We start from the raw sequence: 16,754 nt of genomic DNA, 5'->3' as shown, positions 1-16,754 counted from the left end.
ACTGTATCAGGCCATACTCTCAGCCCCAGAAAATCCTATGATGCCGTACCTTAGGGTTGCCATAAGTTGGAAAGGTCTTGGAAGGCACACAGCAACAACTGTTAGATATGAGGAGCATATATCAATGATGGGTTGCAGCTAGGTTGTTATTTTGGTGCTTGTTAAGGCAGCAGAAAGTAATTAGAAATTACAAGGAGAATAACCAGGGGCTTTATCTGTGCCATTCCCCTTTTTTTGGCTTTTGGAGAGGTTACAGAGGATCGAAACATGGGAAGCTGAATTAGTTCATATTTTGTCTGTGGCTTTCTCTCTCTCTTTTCCTTCTTCCCTTTCATACTAACATGCTCCTTGACACAGAGGGAGTGGTTTTCTCTTGATTTGCAACTTTATAGGCTGAACGCTTTTGTGGGCTGGATTTTCCCTTAGACTCTGGAATCAGCTCGGAGATACTTGAGCTGAAGCACTTAGCAAGACACTGCTGCTTTTCCGGCATATGAAGTGTCCCTCTGTGCTGAATTGTGTATCCCTGGGCACTGGCATGGGCATTTAACTTAACACAGAAGGAGAACTGAGTGTTGGAAAGGGAGCAAAATGACAGGACAATGGGGCACCTTCCTTCCAGGGGGCACAAGGTTAGTAACATTCAAACTTTTACTTGTAGGTGCGAAACATCATGTTCTTTCTTGTTGCCAAACTAACATGCAGCCGATGGCAGAAAGCTGCCAAGACTTCAGTTTTCTGTGTACTAAAAGATCAAAGTGACTTTGTACTTAAGGTATTCAAGGAAAGAAAGGGAATCCTTTTAGTAATAAAGGATATTGTGATATGGTTGCGAAGGCATTAGTGACTGAAGTTTCCTGCTAAAAGATCTCTTTCACTTTTTGCAATGTGTCTCTGACTGTCTTTGCAGCGATGCTTTTGACGATTATCTACTTCATTTTGATTTGGTTTCACTGATAGGTGCTGAGCACCCAGTAGTTTAATAAACAAGAATAAAACAGAACTCTTAGTCTTTTTGCAAATGTTTAGCTCTGAAAAGATGATTATATAATGGCTGATATAAACTGGGAAATACAACCCAGTATATAGATTAGCAACTACTGTGTATCTTTCAGAGGCAGGGGTCAGGTAAAGATGAATTGCTCTTACCATGTTTAATCTGGGTGGTTTAAAGTTCACAAGTGTCTGAGTCCCACAAAAATCTTTGTAAGTGAACAGAAGTTAAAACAGGTAATAATACTAGAATGGATAATGTCCAGCAACAGTGTACAGTTTGATAGCCATTGTTAGCAGTCACTTGGGTTTATCAACAAGTTACTCATCTGGTTCAAAATGTTACCCACTGCATGGTCCAAGTGATCACAAATACCTGGAAAAGAATAAGCAATGATTGGCCAAGGTGGTTACTGAGAGACATCCTGGTGTTTTCCTTTAATATGTGATAGTAGGTTATATTAGCTAGAATGTTGGATTGCGTGTTTGAAATTGAACCCCTTTGAGTCTTGAAACTTACTGATGGTTTGTCCTGTCATGATCTCAGGTTGGCCTTCTTCACTGGGTGCATTGTGAGGTTAAAACTAGGTGCAAGGAAGAGGAACTGCAGCCCACCCAAAACACCAGGTTGGGTGAGGGAAAGGCCACATGTGGATGCAAATAAAATTACAGAGTACACTATACATTTGGAACTCTATAGTAATCAATGACCGGGGATTGACAACTGTTACCTACATGTGTCAGGTCTATGATGTTAGCAAACTGTGTTAATCAGACTTCCAAGTTTTTGTGTTGCTTTTTTCCCAATGAGACAGTGTATGTGGAGCTACTAAATAGTGCTTTCCTTGTAGGAGCTTCTGATCTGAATATGTAAATTAGGCTGTGCAAGCTGCATCTGATCAGGGAGGCAATTGTCTGCCCTTCCGGGGCCACATCGGCTGCAAAAAAAACCAAAGCAAAACCAGAAGTATCTGGAAGTCCAGTTCTCATTAAAAACAACAACAAAAGCAGGACTTGTTAAACATTAAAAACAGTGCAGCCCCTCTCCCAATAGCCATATATTTTAAAAGTGGGTTATATTGAGCCTCCTAACACAGGCACCTTGAGTGGGTTGCACTTTGTCCACTCCTGAAATAGATGGCTGGACATGTGGGTATATGTCACTATAGAGTTATATGCAGGTTCACCATGAATATGCTAAGAATTCTTTCAAACACATCAGCATGTCCATGTACCTGGCTTGTAAGCATCCCTGGTGCTTTAGTGTAATTCTTGAGAAGATGATCCAGAACCATTTCCTATGAATTGTTATTTGCTTGTTTATATTACGGTATGCTTTCCCCCCCAAAATTGGGACTCAAAGTATCTTACAATTTAAAAGAACAATACGTACAATTGAAAACATACAAAAATGAACATTACAACAGAATCAGTCTATTACAATATCAAAACACATCACTCATTAAAAGAATAAAATATAGTTTAAGAAATATTAAAGTGCTTACTGTGCAATTAAAAGTACAACACCCCGAGCCTATTCTTTAAAGATTTTCTCTTTTAAAAGCATGTTTGAATAAAAACATCTTACCCTGCCAATGGAAGGACAACAACGAGGGGGCCATTCCTGGGAAGGGAGTTCCACAATTTAGGGGCAGCCACCAAGAAGGCCTTGTCTTGTGTCTCCCGTGTTTGAAGTGATGGTGAGAGAGAAGGGTCTCCCCTGATGATCTCAGAGCCCGGGGCAAGCTCATACAGGGAAATACAGTCTGCCAAATAGCCTGAGTTGAGCCATATAAGGCTTTATAGACCATAACCAGCACTATGGAAACCTACTGTGTGTGTGTAGAAATAATGCTGAATTAGGTCTGAGAACTATATGGAGAGCAAACTTCTGAGCAAGATACTGTGTTCCCAGTGATTTCTTCTCACACATTTGTCCATGTTATGTGAGACTGTGGGTAGGCAGCTCTGTCAGTAAAGATGTAATAATTACTAACAAGCAGATTTAATGCAAACGTGGGATGGGTTAAATTTCATCCGTAGCTTCCTCAAGGAAAAACTAGATTAAAAAAAATTGTTGTGGGAGCCTTTCAGAAATGCTACCCAGTGAGCCTCAAACATGTGGGGAGTGGACCAGAGTTAATTGACCCAGCTGGGAGCCAGCTTAGATAACAACCCAAAGGAAGAGTGTTGCATGTTAATGTTGCTGAGAAAACATAATAACTGAAGCATTTTTTCTCAGCCTTCACTCTTCAAGTTCCACACTAAACATCACAGTACATTTATTAAATTACTTACATGCCAATGCTGATCTGTTAGTGCAATTTTGGGGGAGAGGGTAAAGTACAAAAGCTTAAGTTTTATCTCTTGTTTCTTGATAGACCAAATGAACCTGGAATTTTTCTTGATATAAGAGAACAGCCCAGGGAGGCCAAGAAGACTTGAAGGAGATTGAGGTCAAACCATCCTTCCCACTCTTGTTTAAAATGACATCCTTGAACTGGATCTGTCCTGGCTCCAAACTGGAAGTTACCAGTTCTGTGCATTACCACTGAGCCATAACCCCCAGTCAATATAGACTAACATGGATTCTCTATCTTTTAAATGCAGTTCTTATAAGGGTGAATGCAAACTTTTGTTGTTGTTGTTGTTGTTGTTGTACAACTAGAATAATGGCATGAATGGAGTTAGGCAAGAGCCAGGCTGAAGCAAATGATGGAGACTAGAGATCAGGTCATTCTGTTTTTCTAGAAAGCAGCTACAGATCAAGAGAGGTGGAAAACGTTCCACCTGAAGAGAGGTGGAAAACGTTTAATCAGGGACGTAGCCAGGGGGGGGGGTCTGGGGGGGCGGGCCCCCCCCCCCCTTTGAGAAAAATGAAGGGTGTGTGCGGCGGCGCCCCCCCAACCCCCCCCAATAATAAGGGTGCTACTTAGCCCCCCCCCCCCCCTTCCTAAAATCCTAGCTATGTCCCTGGTTTAATTCCTCCCGCCTGGCTATTAGAAATTACACATACATATGTAGTAGATGAAAAGAGGCAACATGGTTTGAGCACTGAATTATGACTCTGGAGACCAGGGTTCGAATCCCCACTTGATCATAGAAACTACTGGGTGACCTGGATGGAGCAAGTCACATACTCTCAGTCACCGCAAGGGAAATCCCCTTAGGGTTGCCTTAGATCGGGTCTAAAGCTTTACCAGGCATGGCTCCCTCCCTCCTCCTCTCCTGACATGTTCAGTCTACCTTTCTGCTTCAGCTTGATGTGGCGGCCAAAAAAGCTAATGCAATTCTAGACTGCATCAATCAGTAATTTGTTTTTCTTGTGTCCCTTCAAGTTATTTCTGACATATGGTGACCCTAAGGCGAACCTATCATGGGGTTTTCTTAGCAAGTTTCTTCAGAGGAAGTTTGCTATTTCTTTCCCCTGAGGCTGAGACAGTGAGACTTACCCAAGATCACTCAGTGGGTTTCATGGCCAAATGGGGAATCGAACCCTGATTTCCAGAGTCATAGTCCAACCCTCAAATCACTACACCACTAAACAGGGATGGCCACACAGTGGATGACCATATTTATAGACCTGGATCCATGAAGAAAAAGGCCCTGGGAGATCCAGGATGCTGCCACTTTCTCTGTAAGTAAATAACTATGGGGCTTTACAGACCATCCCTTCCCTAGCTGGATTGGAGCCACTGCAACCTCACACTGCGGCCCCAATCTGGTCTTTTGAGGGTGCAAAAAGGAACTGTAAAAAGCAATGGCGTGACTACATGGCGCTCTTTTGGTGCTGTGTTATATGGATACAGCGCCAGAGGCGCGCCATGACACTACACGCCATGTGGAGCGGTGTGTGGCATCAGGGTGCCCTGAGGGGTGGAGTCCGGCATGTATCGTGAGGATGCTATGCCCCGACTCTCCCCGCATGTACAGGGTCTATGTGGGTTTCCTACTGGCAGTAGGAAAGTAGGCTGTACACTTGCAGGTTCATTGTGAGAAGAAGGTATTGGATGCCTTCTTCCACAGCAACCATAAAAAGACATAGGCCTAATGCCTGCATATGTCAATAGGATTTGACACCAACCTTAGGTTGTTTTTGTAAACCACAGCATGAAGAAGACATATATGTGCTGCGTAAATATATGAACACTGAATTCTTTCCTCAGGAAATATAAGCATTTATTTATTAATTCATTCATTTATTAATACAGATTGAATATCCTTAATCCAAAATACTTGGAACCAGAGGTGTTTTAGATTTTTTTCAGATTCTGGAATATTTGCATATATTTAATGACATATCTTAGAGATAGGACCCAAATCTAAAATGAAATTCATTTATATTTCATATATACCTTATAAACATAACCTGAAGGTGATTTTATACTCAATATTTCTAATAATTTTGTACCTGAAACAAAGTTTATGTACACTCAGTAATCAGAAATGGAAATGTTATTCTCTCAACCAGCCATGTGGCCAAATTTGGATTTTGGAGCATTCAGATATTGGAATTCTGGATAAAGGATACTCAACCTGTACAAATTTATAATTTTTTTATCAAGAAGTTTCCAGTGTAGATTGCAAACAAATTAAAATTGCAATAAAATTACATTTTAAATCTAGTGAAGCAGTTCTAATGGCTCATATGAAGTAAGCTGGATCATAAGAATGGCAAAATGTTGTCCAATAAATTATAGATTTTGTGGTTAATTTTTTGAATGCATTGTTGGTACAGTATATGTAAATGTGATGGGAGATGAGTTTTTATGTTATGGTTTTTAATAAACAAACAAAACACTGATGCATACTCTTTGTCTTCCTTGCCCTTGGTCTTAGGATATACTGTATGTTTTGAACTGGCTTTGGATGAGGCTAATCTGTTTTGGCTCAGTTCCCTTGAACCACAGGCAACTTAGAACGTGACAAGCACTCTTAACATAAAGTTAACAAGTCTTAACATATAAATCCCCAGAGAAGATACAATTAATGATATACAAGAAACTGTATTTGAAAAAAATGCTGCGGCAAAGCAGCTTTATAGGAAACCTCAGTGGATGTATTTTCTTCAGGTTCCATAAGGTCCTGAAGGCATTTCCCCCTAGGACACAGAAGTTACTGAAAGACCTGGTAGGTTATTCTTAATGTTGTTTTTCTCCCTTTTCATTGCAGTGTCTGTGGCTTGACTCAAGGCCATTTCACATTTACAGAGCAGGTACACCTGGATTTGCCAGTGGTCAGTCTTCTCCATCATAGCAAGCCCATTTAGCCTGGCTTATTAAATTATGATCTGCACCACATGAGCTGCATGCTAGTGCATACAACCCAATTGCTTCCTCCTTTGTACAAGAGGATAAACAAACCAAGAAACTGCAGTTAAGCCAAGCTTTCTATCATCAGTCCCATTAGCAGGGCTTACATTTGAACTTAACTCTTCTTAAAATGTGTCCTTCTGTTCATTTTTGTTGAAGTTATTTTTAATTCCCAAAAGTTTTGCATTTCTCTCTTAGTTTATCTTTCACTTAAAAAAATTAATTTACTCCCCCCCCTCCACATATATGGTATATATATGTTTGTGAAGCTGCCATTTGGTAGCTGCATGTACTTTCCATGACCACCAACTATACTGGGGGTGTTTCATACATACATGAATATTGCCTTCTTTAGTGTTATAATTGAAATCTCCTGCTAGAATGCTCTGGCTGCTTCAAGAGTTTGATCCCAAGGACTCAGACTTTCTGGGTTGGTCAAAGAACAAGCATGAAATGCAGACACAGTTATGGCTGGCTGCTTTGTTCTTGCTATTAATATCATCTGTGGTATTTCCTAGTTTCTGAGGCATTTCCTACTTTCTGTTCTCTTACCATTCTAGACTGTCAAACTTTCCCCCAAAGGACTTAGAATAACTCATGATATGCTCCCAGTAAAGCCATTCTTGTTATTTTTTGGGAGCAGTTAAGGGCGGGGTTGCTAGAAAGTAAGTTAGGGCTTAGCGTTCTGAAAATTATTGCTGTACAGAGTGAAAAATACCTTGTCTGAGAGCAAAATCTTGGCTGCCAAGTATCCTTTATTGGAGGGGTGGAAAGTTTGTCCCTTATATATATATTTTTTACAGTGTGAACAAGATTTAAAAAAAAAAATCCTTCAAATTTTTTTAAAGTATGGACCCTTAATAAAGGCTACAATGTGTGAATCATACAGATATAAGTGTGATTAAGGTGTCAAATTTACAGAGAAATACATGGCTAAATTAACTGAAAACAGTAGTTTCATTTGGTGTTTAGTAGATCACAAACTCAATAGACTTTTTCTGATTTTCAGACCTGCATGTCATGAATTTTGACTGCCCCTAAATTCCTATTTTGAAAACTAGCTGAGGCCCCTATATTAAGGAAATAGAACAAAATGTTATATTCACTAAGATAATGTGCTGGACAACACTGCTTCCTTAGTGAATTGCGACATTGCACAACCAAGTGTGGAACTAAATGTACATGCAGCTCTGCCTGCACAATGTACAATGCACATATTCAACGTGTGCAATATGTCACGTGCATCATTTGCAGCTGCACACAATGTGTGATGTGGATCCATAAACCTGAGGAGTAATGGATTCACATGGACAACTCCACTTGCTTATCTTTGAACCCAGTATGACCATTCTTGCATCTGACGAAAATGACCAGCAACTTTTAATAGGAAACTTTTACGTGTGTAAAGCACTAATGGTATTCTGACCCTTGGTTTGCAAAGAAGAACTCAAAAAGTGACTTTCATATCTGAATCATCTTTTTAATGATTTAAGTCAAAACTGCTGGGAAGGATGAACTTTGAGCTTCTTCCATTTGGTCTGAACAGATTATTTTGATTAATTACAGTAGTCACTGTGTAGTAGTACATTGTCCCACAGTTAGATTTAAGTTATTTTTGAAAACCAGTGCATTCCACCTCTGTGATATATTCTGAGAGTTTAGAAGGAATGTATTATAAGTAATAAAGTAATAAATAAATAAATAAATAAATAAATAATAGCATCATCTGTAATGCGTTACTTTATGGGTAAACCAGAGGCAACAAGAGTCCTTTGAAAAGAAACAGCATTACATTGTAGAGGGATCTTGTAGTACCTTAGAGACTAACTGAAAGAAAGAAGTTGGCAGCATGAGCTTTCGTAGACTTACTGTAAGTCCACTTCCTCAGATGTATTTGTGTGTGTGTGTTCATGTGTGTGTAGCAAATAACATTTAATAATTACCTTTATGTACTTATTACTTTTCTTGCTACCCTTGGGGAAAAATTTATGGGGATTTCCCCCTCCAAATGTATTCTGTTTTCTTGTTGTTTTAAATGGCTTTTTATTAAGGGACTAAAATATAATCTAAAAGCAACATGTTACACAGTGAAGTGAATTTCCAATGGAGATGCTGGCACTAGGCAAAAGGCATTAAATACTTTTTTTTCACCCAGTCATATTCCCCAGGTTGCTGTCCTTCTTTGGGGTGAGAGCAAAGTGAAAGTTGCTTTGTAAAATGTAAGGAATAATGGTAACAATTCACTTTTAAATACATGGAAGGAGTAATAAGAATGATGTCTTTTTAGAAATAACATGCCATGCTCTGCATATTCCATTACACCACCCTTGTGTGCCTTCACAGCCCGGCTATTGCTTCTGTTTTAAAAGTCAACATAGGAAGTCATATTGCTCTAGTGGAAAAGCAATGGCTAGGATGAATATGTACTAAAATCTTCACCCACCTTCTGATTTTCTCCCATTATTCTCCCCTCTTCGTTGTTTTCCTCCCATTGTGAGCATAGTTCTGGGGCTAGGGAAAGTATTTGAGTGGAAGAACGTTAAATTCCTTCTTTCTGAAAGCTGCTTCACTGGAAATCCACCTGATGCTACCAAAAATACTTAGAATGAAACATTTTGATTAAATTATTTAAATATGAATTTGATTGATTAAAATTACTGTAAGAAATAGAGGTTATTTTGGTTTTCTTATGCCTACTAAAACAGTCTAGACTAGAAGCTAAAAACAGAGTAGGCCTTAATGATGGACTTGTCACAGCTTTTATACCTTGTCCTCTTATGCCTAAAGAATGCATCATGAAATGATAGAACTCGGAGGGACCAGAAGGGCCATCCAGTCAAACACCTTGCCATGCAAGAATACGCAATCAAAGCACTGTTGAAGACAGCCATCCAACCTTGCTTAAATAGCTCCAAAGAAGGGGAGTCCATCATTGTCCCTTTGCAGCACCTTCTTTCATGACTGCAGCACTATGATGTGAGAAGCTAAACAGGCTGAAACTCTTCTTTCTGTAGCATTATAATGGGGGTAATACAGTATATCAGCTGCAGAGCTGGTAATGCTTTGGGAGGAGATCTAATTTGTGACAAAAAAATATGCAAGGAAATACAGTGAGCTAGGCTGCAATCTCAGTATTACAAGGCGGGGGGGGGGAGTTGGATCTAAACTGTAGATTATGTTTGATGGTATTTTATGGGAACAGTATACTATTGTATTATGAGATTTACTAAGCCCAGTTAAAACCACTGTTAGAGCAGAGCAAACCGAACTGTGACTAGTGAGTTGATGATCCAGGCACTCTCTACAACAAGGTTTATACTTGTGCAGTTAAATTAGGTGAGTAAGGTTGTATCCACACTATATAGTTGTTGCAGTCCCATAGCACTTTGATTGACTAGTCGCCACCAAATCCTACACAATAATGGGATTGTTATTTTTGTGAGGAACTTGTTCTCTTCTAGAACTGCTGTAATTCAAAGTAGGGGACTAAAAATCTCTAGCAGAAAAATTTAAATATTAATACCATTTTGGTTTCATTGTCTAGGGGGTATTGGCATCTGTTTTAGATCATACGTTACTAGGATTCTATTCAAGAATCTAGGAATAAGTTAGGTATCATTTGTTAATGTGACATGTTCCAATTAGTGTCACTTTTTGCAACTGTCTTATTGAAATAGAATTCAAAGACATAGCTGTATTAGTCTGGAAAATCAGCATGCAAAGGGATCTTGCAGCACTTTTGAGACTAAGGTGCGGTACAAACTGCCTGCAACGGGTGGGTTGGAGCCACCTCTCTTTGCTGCGCAGTGTTACCGCAGTGACAAAATGGCATGATACCACTGTGCAGCAAAAAAGGAGAGCACGGAAACAGTTCCAGTTTGCGGTGCAAGTGTGCCACCAAAGCGCCGTAGGACGCCGCAGTGATGTCACAGCTGCTCCACACCATTGGATGCGGCACAGCTGCGACATCACCGACGTGTGTGACGTGTGGGTGGGGCTGCACAATTATGGCGCCCCGCACACATACTAGGGCTCGGCAGTGTGCAGTTGGTGTGTGCTACCAAGCCCTAGTTTTGTCCAGAATAGGTTCTATTTGGTAGTCTTATTAAGTCATCTTATCCAATAATACCTCACTGATCTTTCATAGACTCCGAATCACTGATGGTCCAAATTTCCAATCAGTAAAACCTGATAAACATTGGGGATTATCACACAGGCAAAAGTGACGGAAAAGTGACAGGAGAGAAGTAGAATGGTCCTGTTATTATTGTGCAATTGGAGGGTGATTATCACAATGCTTATCCCTTCCTTCTTCCGTTAGTGAAATGGAATGGTCCTGTCACTTTTGTATTAATAGAAGTTTCTGTTAATACAAAAGTGACGGGACCATTCCATTTCATTGACGGAAGAAGGATGGGATGAACACGATGTCGCAGAATGTGATGTGATAATCTTCCTCCAATTGTACAATAGTGACAGGAGCATCCCACTTCTCTCCAATCACTTTCCATCATCATTATCCCATCTTTTCCCCATGTTCCATAGTTCCACTGCTATGAAGCTGCTATAATTCTATGGTGTGGATAAACCCGGAGGGAAATGCTGCTTTCCTGTGTGTTATCTCAGATACTTTCAGTTCCAGAGTTCCTTGCCCATCCTTGGGCAAGGATGGCAGTGACAATCCTCATAACAGTCAAAGACACTGATCCCATTAGTGGTGAAAGCCAAGGGATTCTGTAGAGAGAATGTCTCCCTTGTGACTTGGAAATGTTGCTTTTTGAACTATAGTTCCCAGAATCTCCCAATGAACATGCTGGCCATGAGATTCTGGAAGCTGTAATCCAAAAAGTAACTTTTCTGAGGTCTGGCATCCAGTACATTCTACTCACAGAATTCAAATTATATAAGTATATTGTTCAAATTGTTTAGTGTTTAGATGCTTCCCCAGCTCATGCTTGCTCTCTCACTCACCCCAGAATGTTGTGGGTGTTTTCCCTCAATTAAAGCAGATGAAACAACATAAGTGAAAAATTATATAATCAGATATCAGGCACTGCTCTTCATTTGTCAGACAACTCACCCACTCTGCCTGTATTTCATAGGTACTCTTAGCGCAAAAGACCATCTGTCTAAACAGACGGAAGGGGGAAGGGATGTTCTTCGGACTGCTGGGCATGCAAGTGTATTTATATTTGGTGTACATGTAAGAACACAAAATCTCCAAACACTTTGTGGACAAGTGTTCTAGTCTCATTTTTTTTTACTCATTCCTTCTTTCCTTGTGGAGCAATCCAGCAAGTACTAGTTGGATTTGGCTTCTTTTAGCATAAGAGAGAGCTGAAGATTTCTTTTAGAGTAATTTATAAGTGTACAAGCCAAGCATAAATGGATGCAAAGAATGGACATCTTTACACAACTGTAGATCTTCCCTGCTACATCAGATGACCAGAGAATGTCAGCAGAGAATGTCTGGGCCTCTGTTGAGTTATTTGAAGTACTGCAGAGAATCTAGTGACTTCTAGGAATGTATGTTCTGTTCTTTACATTGCATGCATTGTAAAGATCCAGCCTCTTCATCTAACTCACAGCTTTTCCTTTGCATGGACTTGTTTTATGGTTGTTCCACATTTGCCTGAAAATTTGTGGCTTTTTTTCTTATGGTGACATTTGCTTGAAAATTGTTGGCTTTAGTGGCTGCAAATTTGAGTTTGGAGGCTGCGTGTGGCTCATACACCTCTCTTTCCCCACTCCTACCATGATGCAGTTTGGGAAGACCTTCCCTAATAGAAATTTCCTTAAAAGAAGAGCGTATGCCGTGTCTTCAGCCTTTTAAAGGGAGCCCATTTCTACCAAAAGGCAGATGTTTGTGCAGAAATGGTGTCAAACCCCCCCATTAGACCCCTCCATGGTGACACCTGGTGTGGTCTGCACTCCCCACACCCTCCTAGTGATGCCCCTATATCCACGATAAGTAAAAGACAACAGCAGCAGGAGCTTCAACTGGTAACAAAAGAGGTTGACCCACTGAATTTTGAAGTGAAACCTAGAATAAGCTGGTGTGAAGCTAACATACCATAATAAGAAGGAACAGAAACAGATTATTGGAGAGGAGCCCATGTCTAAACAGCGAAGAGTGCTCTGACATTTTTTCCTGTCTTCCAAAAGAAACTACAGGCAGATAAGATAAGCCTCTTCTTCATCCTGATATTTACTTGACCACATGCCATCAATAGTCAAGTAACAAGCAGTGCTGTATTTCTTTTCTTAAGGCTTAGTATGAGAGCATGCCAGGTTTAGTCTTTAGCCAAAGGGATCGGGATAGTAAGGTTGGGAAGAATGTACTGTATGCTTGAGAGCCACTGATAACCTGAGTAGGTAACTCTTGAGTCTTGTTGAGAGCTTTAGCTGTTGTGCAAAGAATTTGCAAAAGAGCTTGGAAATATTACTTTTTAGGTTAACAACTCTCAGAATCTCGCATATTTGCAAATCATTTTCAACTCTTTTATTCTTTCCAATTTAGACATTTTTACACTCAGCAGGCAACACACAACTGAGTTCCATATGTATGTACTCAGGAATAAGGTTCACTGCATCACAAAGCGCTTCTTAGTTTTATGCTTGTTTATTCAGCTGGGAGCATCATCCATAATGGCTTTCGAGCAGGGCACAGCCCAGTTCCATGCAACAATTTCCTACATTATGAATCAAAGGTCAGTTCCTGAATGATAAAACACAGTGCAATTCCGTGGAACAGCTCCCTGGGCTGCCCAGCAGAGTTTAGTTCTATGCAACAACTTCCCCGGCTGCATAACACCGCTGAGTTAAATGCAACAGTTTTCCATACTTTGCATAATAGGAAACCCTTACTGGTATGTTCTTAACCTGTGGAGTAGATGTCCCCTATCCCTGCATTATATGCTAACTGTGGAGATATTTTTCCTGTCTCTGGGATTAATTGTTGTAGAATAGCATGTTTCCATCACAATCTTTCTCCATTAGGATCATCAAAAACTTCCTTATACACAGAGTGATAGAGTCTCTTTCTTTGGAGATGTTTAAACAGAGTCTGGATGGCCATCTGTCAGGAGTGCATTGATTGTGTAGTCCTACATGGCACGGGGTTGAACTGGGCGGCCATTGTAGTCTCTTTCAACCCTGCTTCTATGATTGTCACTTCTGTTGTTGGGGCAAAGCTCAGCAAATAAGCAAAGGCTTAGTTGCTAGGGCAGTGACCATCCTCAAGATTAAATCTCCAGCAATTATAGTAAATTCTTTATAGGTCATGCAAGTGGCGAAGGAGCCTTCTTGGGGGGAAAACCTTGGGTAATACTCATGCCCCAGTTATGGTAGCCTAGTTGGACATAAACTGGGAATGGTTGCAATCCCCGGAGAGCTGTTCTCAGTTACAGTAAACAATACTGGGACAAATAGAGATGGACTCTCACCTGGCCTACGGCAGCTTCCTGTAGTCTTGAGACTTCTTGTAGAGTAGTACTTCTTAGGGCATCTGATGTGGGGGACTTGCAATTGTTTTTCCTCCAGGGTGACAGGGGCCAGCACCATTTCTGTGCCCAATGGCAACAGTTGATTCTTTCCTGGAAAGTTACCAGCAACCACCAACCAATGGCTGGGGGACCAGCACTAGTTCAGGAATCACCACTTTGAATTGCACTGTTGTAGAGGGCATTCTTTGTGAAAGAAGCTAATAGGAAGAAAGTCAGCTCATTTGAAATGTGTGCTGGAGAAGAATTCTATTGATATTATGGACTACTAAAAAGACAAATAAATGGCTCCTAGAGCAAATCAGATCTGAACTCTTCCTACGAACCAAGATCACCATGCTGAGATTGTTGTAAGTTGGATATTTCATGAGAAGACATGACTCACTAAAAAGATGAAAATGCTTGGTAACATAGAAAGCAATAGGAAAAGAGGTAGACCACATTCCAGATGGATAGACTCAGTCAAGGAAGCCACAACCCTGAATCTGCAAGACCTGAACAGGGATGTTATGAATAGGGTGAATTGCAGGTCTCTCATTCATAGGGTTGCCAAAACAGAATTTTCTGGAAGTTATAGCCCCACAAAAGTAATTTCAACCCCAAAATCCCTGCCTGCTTTTCCAGCAAAGCTTATCTGCTCTTCCTGACATTACTTCAACAAACCAGTTCACATTTCCAATGAAGAAGCAAATGTTTATTGCCTTTCTTTTTACTGCCTTATTTACCATAACTGTGGGTGTTTGTGTGTGGTTTGACTTCTTTGTTTACATATACTCAAAAATGTAAATTATATAAATCTGATCACCATCACTTTCCTTGTCTGTATGCTGTTTTTAGACATTGTCACATCATACTTCAAATGTTAGTACAGTCGGTCCTTCTTATACACGGATTTTTTTATACACGGATTCAAGCATACATGGTTTGAAAATGTTCCAAAAAAGTATAAATTTACCTTGATTTTCCATTTTTTATTAGGGACACCATTTTGCTATGTCATTTATTTAATGGGACTTGAGCATACACGGATTTTGTTATACACGGGGGATCTTGGAACCAAACCCCAGCGTATAACAAGGGTCCACTGTCTTTTGTGCTTTTGGTTGGCCTAATAAAACTTTCAGTACAATATGGACTTTGGATGGGGTTCCCCAGGAATACCATCAGAAACCACTGTGCTAAAAACATTCCATTTACCTTACCTGTAAAAAAGCTCTCACAACCCAGCATCTTTAAATCTGTGCAATTCTGGTGTGTTTTATGAGAATGGACAGTCAGATGGACATTCAGAAATAAACAAATGCCAGTTAGTGGGCATTTTTTCCAGTTAACATTTTTTGTTTTGTTTCACAGGTTGAGTCTCCCTTAAACAGAATGCCAAAAATCCAAAATACTCCAAAATCCAAAATCACCAACATGAGTAGCTGAAATAGTGATGCCTTTGCTTTCTGATGGTTTAGTGTACACAAATTTTGTTTTATACACAAAACTATTTTAAATATTATGTATAAAATTACCTTCAGGTTATCTGTATAAAGTGTGTATGAAACAGAAATGAAGTTCATGTCTAGACTTGGGTCCCACCTCCAAGATATTATATATAAATCCAGAAGAAAAAAATCTGAAATCCCAAACATTTCGGATCCCAGGCATTTCAGTTAAAGGGACACTCAACCTGTATGTATAAAATATTAATTAAACCCTACCAGGAAAATACCACACTTTAACCTTTCTTTAGTATTCTAAGGTTACACCTGCAGAGCTGAATGAGTCACTTTGTTATTGCAGTGTTCTTTCTGACTGATGCTTGATGCCATCAATTTTGTGCTTAGACTACTGACAGCAAAATGTGTCTGTACCTTCAACCTTCCAAAATCCTTTTTCATTTAAAAGATATACTCTATTAATCTATAAAAGAAACCAGTGGGCCTTCTGGGAAATGCACACTCACAGTAAATAAAAAGAGAGGGGGGAAATGCATAGTTCCATTACAAATAATTAACCTTTCCATTCTCTCTTGATCACAAAATCCCAACTGAAATCACGTTGCCAAAATCAGGGTTCCTAATAGTACCAAATGCCTCCTTCCTAGTAAATAACTTGTCCTTTGCAGTTCTTTCTTTTTACAATGACCAAAAGATTTCTCTCCCAGTGGAATAAACCAAATACAGTAGACCATCCCTCCCTAACTGTCATCTTTCGGCCTCTGAGGGAGAGAGAAGGCTGGCCCAGTAAGGGCTGGGCCTGAAGACAGAGGCTCCTCCCTCCCTAACTGTCATCTTTCGGCCTCTGAGGGAGAGAGAAGGCTGGCACCATACCATCAGGGCTGGCTAGACAAGGCTCCTCCCTCCCTAACGGTCATCTTTCGGCCTCTGAGGGAGAGAGAGGCTGGCCCAGTCCATCAGGGGCTGGCTGAAGACAGAGGTCCGCTCCTCCCTAACGGTCATCTTTCGGCCTCGGAGGGAGAGAGAAGGCGGCCCCAGTACCATCAGGGGCTGCCTGGAAGACAGAGATCCTCCCTCCCTAACTGTCATCTTTCGGCCCTCTGAGGAGAGAGAAGGCTGGCCCAGTCCATCAGGGTGCCAGCCTGAAGAAAGAGGCGTCCTCCCTCCCTAACTGTCATCTTTCGGCCTCTGAGAGAGAGAGCAGGCTGGCCCAGTACCATCAGGGGCTAGCCTGAAGAAGAGCCCTCCCTCCAGTCCATCTGCCTTGGTCCAGGCCTCAGAGGGAGAGAAGAATGCTGGACCTGATTCCCTCCCCCCCTCACCATTCCCTTCTCCTTTTGTGTCGTGTCTTTTAGATTGTAAGCCTGTGGGCAGGGAACTGTCTGTTATCCCCTCTATTGTAAACCGCTCGGATTCCAAGTGATTGGGCGGTATATAAATAAAACCTATTATTATTATTATTATTATTATTATTATTATTATTATTATTATTATTATTATTA

General features: G+C 40.5%; 1 protein-coding gene across 3 annotated transcripts in view; it reads left to right on the top strand.

The window, feature by feature from the left end:
* Nucleotides 1-435: 435 nt before the first annotated feature.
* Nucleotides 436-16,754, top strand: part of PLD1 (phospholipase D1) — a 149,895-nt gene continuing 133,576 nt past the window's right edge. For all 3 annotated transcript variants that reach the window (XM_042456831.1, XM_042456829.1, XM_042456830.1), the window contains exon 1: nucleotides 436-632. The gene's annotated coding sequence lies outside the window, so the exon portion shown is untranslated. The remainder of the gene's footprint in view (nucleotides 633-16,754) is intronic.

Source organism: Sceloporus undulatus, chromosome 3 (assembly GCF_019175285.1).
Source record: "Sceloporus undulatus isolate JIND9_A2432 ecotype Alabama chromosome 3, SceUnd_v1.1, whole genome shotgun sequence".
Lineage (NCBI taxonomy): Eukaryota > Metazoa > Chordata > Lepidosauria > Squamata > Phrynosomatidae > Sceloporus > Sceloporus undulatus.
The sequence above is the reverse complement of the archived record's forward strand: the minus strand, read 5'-3'. Positions and strand labels throughout refer to the sequence as shown.